Source organism: Amblyomma mixtum, chromosome 2 (assembly GCF_055824585.1).
Source record: "Amblyomma mixtum isolate Tamu chromosome 2, ASM5582458v1, whole genome shotgun sequence".
Lineage (NCBI taxonomy): Eukaryota > Metazoa > Arthropoda > Arachnida > Ixodida > Ixodidae > Amblyomma > Amblyomma mixtum.
The window spans coordinates 152,254,455-152,267,920 of record NC_143013.1 but is presented as its reverse complement, the minus strand read 5'-3'; positions in this window follow the sequence as shown (position 1 = coordinate 152,267,920).

Here is a 13,466-nt window from a genome sequence, read left to right as displayed (position 1 = left end):
AGCCTACACTTATAATAATAAAGCCTGCAAATCTTTCATGTCGTTGTTAATTTTTTTGTAATACCCTGCATTTTAACCCCTGCCTGAAACACACCATCAGTTGTTGCTATGGGCTCCAGTATTTTCTAAACCACTTTCCCAGTGTGAAACCAATGTTCCTAAAGCCCATCAATTGCATATCTTCACAAGTGTGGGTGCCGTATTTTATATAGCACAAAATATAGAGAGGGAGTTACTATACGTCACCAATCCCATGTCCCAGAAACAGGTTGCATGCCAAGCAGATCAGGAGTTCTGTAGGCAACAGGCTAAAGGAATGCCCCATTAACTTGCTCCAGGGGCATATTGGAACTCACTAACGCATTAGAAGGCACATCCCAAGACTGAAGAGAGAGAGAGAGTAAACGTTATTGTTCTGGGACTCAACAGGGAAGCAAGCTAAACTATTAATTCAAACATACTCAATGCAGATTAGCCCACATTCTAGTTTAAAAACTTGCTTCAAGCTGATCTACAGAAGTAGAAAAAATGATGTGCATCAAAATAATAATATGGCTACCTTGGCATGTCAGCAAGTCAAGATCTTTTAGTTCTGGTACATAACACCTAATGCAATCAAATTTCAAGGAAGGTCATTAAAAACCAGCCACATGTGAACTGAGACAATGCTTGCTCTCAGTAATTTTAACTTGAACGGGACTGAAATCATGTTCAAACTAAGAAGAACCTTCTATACACATTTCATGCTGAGGGAAGAAAATATATCAGTTCAGATAACCAAAAAGACACATGAAAGTGGCTGGCCCAGTGATAAGTGCCAGTGCACCCTCAATAGTCCCATGCAAAACGGAACTTCTCTAATGTATTCAAACAAGATATCCACAAAATGCAATGCAAATTTCTGTTCTTGTTTGGTTGGCCACATTTTAGATGTGCGAATAAGAAACACCGCACTTCATACGCTTTTTTCTCGTCTTTTATCTGCTATGATTTATTAAGCTGTATGCTTGAGCAAAAGTAGGCAAACTTAAACTTGCCTTGAGATTGCTGCTTGGGACGCCAGGGCATATGTCTTCCTTTGTGCCCTTCTCCTTTATATCTTCAAAGCTCTCAACGGCCACAAGTTTCTTAATTTCGTGATCTTGGCTCCAGACTTTCATTAACATCTGCCAAACAAAAGAACAATATGATGTTACACATGCCGAACCATAAATGTCTAAAACATGGTGGTGTGCGCTTTGTGCATCAGAAGAATTACACTACCAAAAATGTTCAGACAGTGCTATCACATATAAAGGGGCATGTAAAGGGGATACATTTTGGCGGCTCTGCTACATGCTAAAATAAACTGATGACCACTTGTTTTGAACACGTTTAGTGAGAACTTGGGTCCAGGACACACAATTCAAATGTGTATACTCATTAAATTTTTCTGCTGCTGGCGAGAAGAGTGGTAGAGGCTGTCATCGAAACTTGAGTGTATAGTGCGCCAAACACAAAACAATTGAGCACTCGGAAATTCTGAAGTGGCAATAAATCAGTAACACAAAAGTGGCAACCCTCATTCATTAATTTTAATTAATGAGATAGAACCAGATTAAACTATTTCGTTAAAATCTGCATTAGCTATTGAATATATTTATTTATCTCAAGTTTCCTCGAGGCTCATGCAGAGGCAGTGAGAGGGGAGTGAGCGGTTTCAAAGTGACACACAAGAACAATGCTCAACAGGTTTTCCCAGTAATCATGAACGCGTGTATAGTCGGATACAACTTAAGAAGGCGGCGGCTTTTCCCTGTTAAAGAACCCCCTGCCAGCCAACGGCGTCAGCCGATGCTCATTGTCCTACTAGCGTGACAATGCAGGGAGTGGCAGATGAAAGCGGATGGTCCCCTCCATCCATAGTCCCGGCTGGACCCCTCTCTCCATTATGGCACCGCTCCCTGCATTGTCACCCTAGAAGGGTCATGAGAATCGGCCGACGCCATTGGCTGGAGGGGATTCTTTGACGGGGAAAAGCCGCTGCCTTTTTAAGTTGTACCCGACTAAAGATTAAAATATTGCAACATAATATCATACAGGATTAAGAGGCAAATGAAATACACATCACACCTTGCTATGCAAAATACGCAATGTACAATGAAGGTACTAGAGTGGGAAACAAAACAATACAAGCCAAGGTATCACAAGGTTAAAGTTGTTTAGAAATCGCAAAAGCAGCAACCAGTGACTATGCAACTGGCAAGAGCAATGCATAAATTGTACCAAGTACAATAACAATAGCGCTTAGACATGAAAGATAGTCTCAGTGAATAAATTCAGAGCTACTGGCAATATTTGAATTCATTTTGCTCCGAGACGAGTACATGCTTCACTTAATGCATTAATTAATCACTGAAATAATGAATTCGCTTCAGCTATTCGATGCACTTAATTACATGTTCATATGTTAAATTTGCTGAGTTCACTAGTCAATTCGTTTCACTTGTGGATGTTTCCACGAAATTAAGCACAGACAAAACAAAAATGCGTTGATGCTGCCATATCTGTCGAACACTGGATAGGGGGCAGATTACCTCCCAGGTGCGAAGACGACAATACATCGCGACAAACCATGACGACAATATATGTCTACCACCTGCCGGTCACCTTATCAGTTCAATGCCGCGAATCGAAACCACGTGCGCCCGCGCCTCGCATATAGTACAGGCGCGGCCATAAGTAAGCGGAGCACGCTATTGCGTTCGAAGTGCAATCACGCTTTCTCCATCGGCAATGAAGAAGCGTTTTCTGTCTAAAAGAACGCGCACCAACCTCCGCTACCAGCATGCGCGCACCACTGCTGGAAATTTCAATTAGGTGACGCGTGAAAAATATTCAAAGACAGTTGCGTGCTCCATTTACTTCTGTCCGCGCCTGTACGCTAAAGAGCCTTGATATTCCGAGCTGGCCATGTTACCGATAAGCCGACGCGAGGACGGTTTTGACGCACTAGGTTTCTATTCGCCGCAGCCAATGCGTACAGTGAGTTTCCCGCCAAAACTGAAAGTGCCGTATCGATAATGACACCGCTGATAAGAGATGAATGTATACATACCTTGAAAACGAGCGGCACCTCCGTCGTCCGGCCAAGAGGTGCTGCGTTGCTTGATAAACAGTTGCAGCGGGCTTGTATTTGCAGTCGCCTCCAGACAATGTGCTCTTCGCGCCCTACTATACCTCGTATGAGCAGCTCCGTTGCAGCCGCGTTGTGGCACTCCGCGCTGCGCACAGCGGCTCCAGCGGCTCCAGGGAATGTCACCCCTGTCCTGCATGTCCAGGGGTGACATGCAGGACAAAAATGTCCCCAATAATATAAAACACCATTTCCGTCTGCGAATAGCCTGCATGTGTGTGACGCCTCTAATAAGCGTGCAGTCGCTCTGCGCAGCGCCGAACTTAATAGCACGGAGATACGCATGCTTTTTCGCTTTAGTTGCGCATTTCTAAATTGCGTAGTAGTTCCCGCTTCGAAACAAGAAGTATACTTTGGCAATAGTGCTGGCGTGCGGGGCGAGTTCCGTTCAGCTTTTCCCGTAGATTTACAGAATTTTCTAACAGTGTAGGGGTGCAAGGGGTCTGAACGCATGAGAGGTTTTTCTAATGAATTAGCTGCAGGGCCTAATTTTGTGCCTAAAGACACATCTTTGGGGTGTAAAAATGAGACACTTCTGCTGGCAGAATATGATTAGGTGTTCACGGCGAAACCGCATAAGGCTGTACAGAAGGACATGAGATGGGCATAATATTGTTACGTGGTCGCCAGCCGAAGAATGAGGCGCGCTCAAATGGAGAAGAGACGATTTATTGGCCGCTGGCCTAGCACGAGCGCTCCGTCCCCCACCAGTGCGAGCTTCGAGCCCCGAATTCGATGCGAGCCGAGGACGTAGCGATAGAGCTTGCTGCCGCCCACGCCAATTCGAGAATCATCATCACGGACTCCCGCAAAGCATGTGATCATTACTTGGCAGGGGAGATCTCCCCCTTAGCTGCTTGTATTCTAAGACGGACTGCGACAGATCCAACACCCAAAAGAATCATTTGGGCTCCTGGCCACTAGGGCTTGCGAGGTAATGAGGCCGCTGACGCGGCTGGCCGAGCGCTTCCTGACCGGGCTCCTCATCCCAGCTCTTCTGGCTCGAAGACTAACCCGCCGCTGCTGCGATTCAGGGAAATAATAACGTATTATAGCATTATAGCGACAACCATCGCCTTTTCCCGGCCCCTGCAAAGGGCCTGAGTAAGACGGAGGAGCGAACTTTAAGGCGCCTGCAGACAGGCACTCTACTCTGTTCTGCCATACTAAAAGATTACAATCCTAACACGAATGGACGATGCCCGCACTGGGCGGAGACCTGTGATAGCTTCCAAATGGCGTGGGCATGTACTCAAAATCCCCACCTCCCCCTTCCCCTACCCCTTCCAGAGGCATGGGAGACTGCCTTCCTCAACTGCTGCTTGCTTGAGTCCCAGAGGGCTCCGGGGAAACGGGTGAGAGACGGGGCCTCGCCATCCGGTGTCCCGGACTAGGGACGCCGACCATGTAGCGGGTCGGACCATGTCTGTGGCTCCCAAGCTCTATTTACCAAATAAAAGTTTTCACCACCACCATCGTCTTCTTCGTAACATTACCCGGGGCCACCGAGAAATCGTCCCGATTGTAAATAGAAGACATCAGGTTAGAAGACATGAGGTTAGAAAACAAGTGGCAAGGTGGTGAAGTCTGGCCGCCACTGTGGATGAGAGGATTGGCGAATGAGTCTCGGTCCACGAAGCATCCGGGCTCTAGGGTGCCAGACGCAAAAGTGCTGATCTATTGCAAAAGCCTTAATACTCTACACTCCTAGTATGTATATGTAGTTTGGTTTGGTTTATGGGGTTTAACGTCCCAAAGCGACCAAGGCTATGAGAGACGCCGTAGTGGAGGGCTCCAGAAGTTTCGACCACCTGGGGTTCTTTAACGTGCACTGGCAACGCACAGTACACGGGTTGTGTGCCTTATTACAGTGCTTGCTTCAAGTTCCATTCCTTTTTAAATTTTCAGCTCATGTTCTTACGTATCATGGTACCCAACGGCTGCTCGCGGCCACATGGTGAGGTACGGTCGGAACATAATCTCTGCATGTATACGCTATTGAAGTATCATGCTGCCTGAGAATAAAACCTCTGTGGCCTCACGCCAGTGTCTCGAAGGCGCTTGCTGCTCGCCCCGCTAATCATACTTCCATTACAAAAATGCATGTTTACTTTGTGTAGAAATTCCAGCAACCCATGTCAACACACGATTGAAGGTATGTTGGAGAGTATGTTTAGTAGTGTATGTTGGAAAGTTTTAGGTTACGCAGTGCTGACAGCATGTTCAGCGCATGTTGACAACTGGCATATAAGTTTCTCTTGAACATGCGTTAACAATAACACACCACAAAAAAAAGAAATCCTAGTGTAAGGAAGACGATGGTCATGTGCATGAGCCGCATGGCCATCGCCTAGTGCACTGCTGCTGGCCCTGGTCTTGAGAAGCTTCTCCAAATAAACCCGACCATAGATTTAGCGGAGGTGCGAAGTAATATCCTCTCGCCCCGGAACTCCGCAGCCGAACGCTACCCCCTACCGCGATGCCTTTGGACCACCAAGCGGTACAAGTGAGCCCGGCCGCCGTCGTCCATGCTGGTTCTCTCGGCCAGCGAGACCCCGTTGTCTTCAGTGGCACGGGCGACCATGATGTTGAGGATTGACTCACATCGTATGAGGGGGTGAGCTCATATAACAAGTGGGACGCGAACCAAACTGAACAATGTGGTTTTGTCTCTGAAGGGCGTGGCCAAAATTTGGTTTCGGAACCACGAGGTGGACATTACATCATGATCCGTTTCAAAAGCAAACTTCTCGGAGGTACTCGGACAACCGGCTGTCAAGCTCTGTGCCAAACAGCGCTTGCGTGCGCGGTCACAGCAGGTAGGCGAAAATTTCACAGGTTACAACGAGGATGTCGTCGACCTGTGCAAGACGGTGAACGCAGAGATGCCGAAGCTGACAAGACCAGGCGTATTCTCCAGGGCATTGATGACGAAGCCTTTCAGATGTTGTTGGCGCGAGATCTGCGCATCATCTTGGAAGTCGTGACCCTATGTCAGAGCTTCGGCGAACTAATCAAGCAGAGGGCTCTCACACGCGTATACACCGCGAACGTCGACTCGCTTGCTGGCCTTAACGATGCAAGACACCAGTCATCGCTCCTACCGCACATAACGGTCTTCATCCGTGAAGAAGTTGCTCGGTAGCTCTCACTTCTTTCACGTGATCAAGCGCCATCACCACACATGATAACAGATCGCTGAGGCTCACCAGCAAGACCCTCAGCCCACACCTCTCGCGGCCTCGCTCACATATGCGGAGTCTGTAGCGTGACCTCGACCGCGTACTCTTTCACCTCCTGGTCCCGTTCGAGAGCCCGATGATTTTAATCCACTGCCTGCTCATCTGCGAAGCTCCTGGAACTCGCCTGAGAATATGCGACCGTCTGCTCAACTGAAAAGCACCTGGCGCTCGTCTTACAACCACCCGATCTGCTACTTCTGCGGCCTGCCAGGTGATGTGGCGCGGCTTTGCCATCGACGCACGAACGTCTCACGATCACCTCCTGAAGTTTCCAGTTACTGGTCCCAGGGTCAATATTCACCTCCCACTGGGCCTCCCCTAAGCAGTTCTCTGTCTCCTAAGCGCACCGCCCACTCTGGACGCCGTTCGCTTTCTTCGCGTCGGCGCTCCATCTCTCCGATGCGAAGGCGTCCCTCAACCAGTCTAGAGGAAAACGAGGTGCTCCAGTTACTGAGGCGAGGACTGCGCAGTCGAAATTTGAAAGGCCTTGTTTTGTCTGCCGCTAATTTAATTGAAGATTTTTTAGAGGGCGTACCTGTGAAGGTCCTTGTCGACACTGGTGCTGCAGTTTCTGTCAGGGATGCAGCGCTTTTCCGCTCTTTGAGGAAAGTGAGGACGCCCCTTTCTGGCCGGTGATTACGAACTGCAAGTGCGCAAGTCAGCCAGCCGTTAGCAGCGCGTACTGCTCGAGTAGTCATGGAGCGCATTTTATATTTGGTCGAGTTCATTGTTCCGTCGTCATACTCGCATTCGATAATCTTGTGCTGGGAATTCTTATCGCTCCACGACGCAGTCATCGACTGTGCTCTGGCTCAATTAGTGCTCTATACGTTGCCAAATTTCATGCCAGAGACTGAAATTTGTGGTGCCCCCGTTTCCGCAAAAGCTTTCGTCACCGACAGTACCGATATTCCTGCGTGCTGTTCCGTAATTCTGCCTCTCCCTTGTGACAGTGTTCGCGATGCCAGTGTCGTCTCCACGCCGTCTCCTGTTTCTCTACCCCGCCATTGTCTGCCGCTGCCTTATGCCCTGCTCACTGTATCCGCCGGCCTCACCGCACTGTGGGTCTCCAACCCGTTAGCTCTTTGATTATGTTTTCAACCGCCCCGACGCTGCCGCAGAATCCCCGCCAGTTGCCATGGCCGCCCTCAGCTCACCTACTCCTGCGTCCGCCCCGTTGTCGACCGACCTATTGCACCGCTCTATTGACGCCACTCTTTGGCCAACTCAGCGAACCCAGCTTCTTGAGGAGTTTCGCTCTTCCTTCGATTGCCGCCAACGTGTTTTGGGGCGCACGTCGACTGTCGATCACCGCATTGACACCGGAGCCCCTGCCCCTCTGCGACAGCGCCCGTTTCGTTTTTCCGCCACTGAACGACGAGTTATTGAAGAACAGGTAGAACAGGTAGAACGCCACCGGTGTTCTTCAAGGAACCGTAGGAAATGAAGCAAACGTCGGCATAGCCCAACCGACTTTTAGCAAGTATTTGCAGCGGGTGGCGGAGACCATTGTCAAGGTTAGATGGCAGAAGGTGCGCGCCTTCCGGCGAGACCCGAAGACAAGGAGGCGCCGTCGGGTGCCTCGATGGGACATTCACGGCCATCAAGGCGCCCCGGGGCTCTCCTGCAAACAAGCTCCAAGGAGTTCTACGCTGCGGACACCATGGTAGTGAGTAGACCATAACCCATGTTTTTCAACGCATAAATTCGGTTAAGTGCGGAACTTGGAAACAAAAGTTCAGGGGTAAGTTCGTGCTGTGCATATTTTTTGTCTAAGATCTGCGGCGCTACAATGCGCATTCTGCTCATGGGCCCGTGCTAACCCTGATCTTTCCAAGACGCGTTTGTCTGGCGGCACTCCGCAATGACGGGAGGCCAGCTAGACGACTGAGAGTTTTTCAAGGTAACCAGTAAAAAAAAACACTGTCAACCGTCCGTCGACATCAAATGCATATATAGAGCTTCAGCACTACGGATTGGCCCTAATCGATCTTCTTACAGCTACGTTACAACAATGCAGGCACATTAATGTATGGTACGGCGTATTGTCAACCTTTTTGTTACTTGTAATTGTAGCAGAAACATAGGACATATATAACACTGCTGGAATACATGGCATTTCCTCTCTAAGGAAGCAACGCAAAATGTACCTGACGGTGCTTGTGTTGTGTAGGTAGTTATAGCGCATTATTTATATCAGTATGATGATAAAAATCTGCCCTTATGGCAGTACTCGCTTATGCATCTCAATCATTCATTGTCTGGCAGTGGGGCACTTAGCACGAGTCTACCATTGTATAGGAGAGCGTCCCATAAGGCTGTTGAGATCACCGAGAAAAGGTATGCTTAACTGCGCCGTTTATCGTTATGCAGGAGGCTACGTCTGCCCGCTGCAGCCATGGCTGCTTGCTCAAATGTTACAGAGGGTGCAGGTGACCTGCCACTGTTCGAAATAATGGGCCACCTCGACATGCTTGCTGCCTAGTAGCCTGGTTCGCTCCTTACCTACCTCTTTGGGAGAGCGATGCGCTACGATATGCCCTACGAGCTATGCGCTACGACCCCGCTTCAGAGGCAGGCGTACCTAGGGATGGTGCAACGACAGTTACGGTGGATGCTGGCTTAGAGTCACAACAACGTCAATCTTTCACTTGCCACTGTCATTGCCTCGTGTCGGTGCACAGTACACATCTGCAAGAGAGTGAGCAACTGTTGATGTGGTTGTGTACTTGGGCAACCTGTGTACGACCAGAAGCCTGCTGTGACAAAGAAGTACCCCCATCATCTGCCACTTATTGACAGTGCGTTTGCCAGTATACGTAAGGAGCAAGTGCCACACTACGGCCAGACAAGACGAACGGCGTGGCGGACAAAGAAAAAGGCGGAAGTGGAACGTGGCGAAGAGATCGTGTGAGGTAGAACAGGAAGAACATGGTTGGCGACGGACATGGACCATATCTGCTAGCCTGGGCCTCAGCCGCAGACGTCCGGGCTACCGGACCTGGACAGCTGTCATCGAGAGCAGGAGTCACCAGACCCAGGCGGCACTCTTTCTTTCCTGTCCGGCAGCCTCTGAGCACGGGACGCCTCCTTCGTCACCGCTGCTTACCCGGGCTACCTGACCAGGGGGCAGTGCCCGGACCGCACAGGTGCGACGGCCTCCGACGGCAGCGTTGAGGCCCGCCGGGACAGCGCAGTCAACGTTGCGCCAACGCTATGGTGCTCACGCTTGTCGCCGAGTGGACTGCCGTCAACACCACGTCTCCGTTACGGCATCGCTCAGACCCCACAGACTGCGCCGACGCCCGCCACTCTTCCTCGCCAACCACCTACGCGTCACTGGGACAGGAAAAACTTGAGTGCAGCTTTCTTTTGTTTAGCTCTTTCCTTCACCTATCGCGAGTGTTTTGTTTTTTCCGTTCTTGTGTTTCGTTGGTTCCTTTCATCTCGAGAAAGTACAGTACTTTTCCTCTACATGTGCCACATTTCATTCTTTTACTTTTTAACGCATGGCTAATTTATCCTTCAGTCTTTCCTCTCAGAACCTCGCTGTAGATCAGGAGCGTGTTACACGGTCTCTTTTCGAATAGCTCTTGAAACAGCTCGCGTGAAAAGCATAATTGTGCACTCTCTTTTGCCAATGCTTACGTCAGCATACCTGCCCCTTCCTTGCTATTACCTTCCGGCTTGGTAAAGTGCCTGCGGTCATTATTCATGTGATGAACGTGAATAAGTGAAATGTCTAGTGCTGGAATGTGGCACTAAATGTTTGTGGCGCTTATTTAGAGCAACGAACCGACTTTGTCAAAAGTAACCAGGCTGCATGGTTTGCTTCTAGCTTGTATAGTGGAGCCCTCGTGGCTTTCTTTAAGATCAAAAGGTGCTGGAAGATAAGAAGACCCCCAGTCCTTTAACGACCATTTCAGCTTCAGCGAAGCTGTAAGAGCTCCACTGCATGAGCTAGAAGTAAACCATGCAGCCTGGTTACTTTTGACAAAGACTGTACATTCAGTAAGCGTGTTTATTTTTTTAGGCACAGCATTTCACACGTGTTCTTCTGTTGCAAAAAAAAAGGCAGTGTACATACAAGCAAGCTTTACCTTGACACAATGACGATATTGCATTTTGAAGTGCAGGTGAGAAAAAATTGAGTACAAAATGCCTATTTTCTTTTATACCGAGGCTGCCTGTGTATATTGTGCCAGAGTAATTCAAGGCACAATGTAGGTAATGCATTCTGAGTTCTAGAAAACATTTTAGCACGTATAAAAACGGTAAATTCCAAAGATAAACTTTCAACTCGATGATATGTGACTAGGAGTTTCACTGGGTGCTAAAAACTGTTACTACAGCAAGAACGCTGTACAACAAAAACATAATAAATTTTGTAAGGTGCAGTGGCCACAAAGACTGCTGAATGACTAAAAAATCCTCACTGTCGGCAAGGGTGTGTAAAAAATGTACGTCATTGAGGAGATGGTGTGCGAGTAGAGGTTATTTGACAGTAACTAAACGTGCAACACCGTCACTGGGAATGCTTTACAGCTGGAGGAATATACAGGCAGATAAATTGTGGCAAGCTTGAGCACTCGGTGATTGCCCCATAACTGACACCTAGCTTGCTTCGTGATAGCACAAGGCTATGCGGTCCGGTCCATGCTGACCAGAGATAGTGACATTGACAACTGTCCCGACAAGCTTTTCAAGCTACATAGTGTGTGAGAAGTGTAGCTCTATTCAAGCTAGTTTTCCTCGTGGAATTTAATAACCTAATCATTTTAAACTTTAGTCCTTCGTCTTTTGTACAAACTGGTGGGTGCCTTTCCTATTGTAGTGGGCTGTGTGCAGCGTACCTCAGGCTAAGATAGACCAAGGTCTATGATAAACTTGTGTTCTCAGCTGAAAGGAAGTTCATGTCAGGAGCTATGAAAAACATGTAAACCCTTCAAACACTGCGCTCACCACACCAAGCGATTACAACACGATTACTCCGCCTGCCCTGCAAAATGCAACATATTTCGCACCACGGCCACGTCTTACTGATATCGGCTCTGCCCTACCTCGCGTCTACCCTGGCCTGGTGCTCGGCTTATTTAGGATCAAATTCTTGGGAAATGGGTCTTTAATGCCACCTTGAGGAAATGAAAAATACCTTGTGCCATGGTGCTTCTTGACCGCAGATGCCCTCGCACCATACAAATTGACACCATCATACTCTACCTCATTGCCATGGATCCTACACAAACATGAACACTGCCTCTATACATCAAAGGGATGGTGAAAGGTTTCCCAGAAAAATTGAGTCGACAGATGCACTTTACAGTTTTCCACCCTCGGAGTTCGAATTTCTCGTCGAAATTGGGCAAAGCAAAGCGCAAACCTATTTTATTTTGGCGAGAAGTGCAGCAGCAGCCTCGGGCGAGCTCGCGCGCCTCGTTGCCGCCAGTGATTGGTTGGGCACCTCGTGACGCCACCAATGGCGCTGGCTCAGTCGGCTCGGCCGCCGCCGCTGCACATGAAACGCGGCGCTCGGCGGTACGAGGTTGTTATTTTGCTTCTTATACGACGATGGAACACATCGAAGCTTACCCGGAGTATCTTGGCGTCATCCCCGATTGCAAAGAGCGAACCTCTCCAAGAAAAAAACGATGCTGGCGCAAGCCGTGATTTTGACTCGAACGAAAGCTAAGTGTCAGCATCTCCAGGTGTTGGAAATGACTTTGGTAAGTATACTTTTCTTGCCAAACTACATTCAGAGATACAATGGATGAATTTTCAGGCGAGCAAATGCAGTATAGCACTGCCCGACGTAATTTTCCTAATACAATGTAAGCGGGATGCGATCGTCGGCATTTTTGTCTTGCTGCTTGTCGGTGCTGCCGCAAATCTGCTTGTAATCCACACAGATCATTGGCATGCGCAAGAAGTTATCAGGCTCTTTTTGCACGCAAAATTTATGCTTGCTCCACTTCATAGTAGCTGCATGCCGGCTCGATTCATAACATACAAGTTCGCAGCGCTTTGCGACAAAACTCGTCTAGGTGACAAACGTGAGTCTTCCGTTTTGCGTGCCAAGATGGGAGCTAGCAGTAAATTAAAATCCTTGTTTAGGTGATTTGGTTCATTCTACAAGTCCTTGTAAGAATACTTTCATCCGTTTGCGCCGCCTTTATCGTGCTTGTTCTCAGATTTAGCGGCAAGGAATTTTTTCACTAACTAGATGGACTCGTGCTGCAACCGAGCAGGACGAATCGCGAGGCTGGCTGTGGCACACTTGGCGCACAATTGTATAATATCATTATTAATGTATCAAATCATGCGGCAGCTGGCAATTCTTTACGACTACATGCGCTATTAGAGATGTATTCCTGGCAGTTGAGTGATGTCATTGTAAACACTCTACTTACAAAACAGGTGTTCTTCGTCCGCTGCATTCCAGAGGGTAATTAAGAAGACTGCTGGTGCTGCCAAGAAATCAATAAAATTATCAGAAAACAGACGGTATTGCACCGGGTTTCAATCAAGCTGGCTGTTGACTGGCCCCGTGAATGTATTGTCGACTGGCTCTGGTGATAGTTCTTATCACGAAAGTGGCCAGAACATAGCACTGTTGCCTTTGACGGCTTGAAATCCCTTCGCTTCACAGCAGCGACTCACTTCGCGGAGAGCTTCTTTTTCTGAGGGAAATAATGAAAGACCACATCGTCGCGGCCGCGGCTGTTCGTAGAGCCGAGGGCTGCCCAGAACGCCGGCATGATGGGTCCACCGCTTCATTCGATGCTGCACACCTTTCTGTACCACACCACAAGCATAAAAACGGACAAGTAAAGAAACACACGGCAGCTCGAAGCAGCTTATGATGGCGCGCACGCAGAAACAAGCGCGGCCGCGGAGGCTCTGAAGTGACGGATCACCGGTGTTTACGTCACCACCCCGCGGTTTGCGGTTTTGGCTCGCATCATCAGGGTCCTCACCAGCGCTCGGCGGACCGCGGGGGGGGGCGGACCTACCGCGTAATTTTAAACGGCGATTACGTCGCTCCTAAGTTA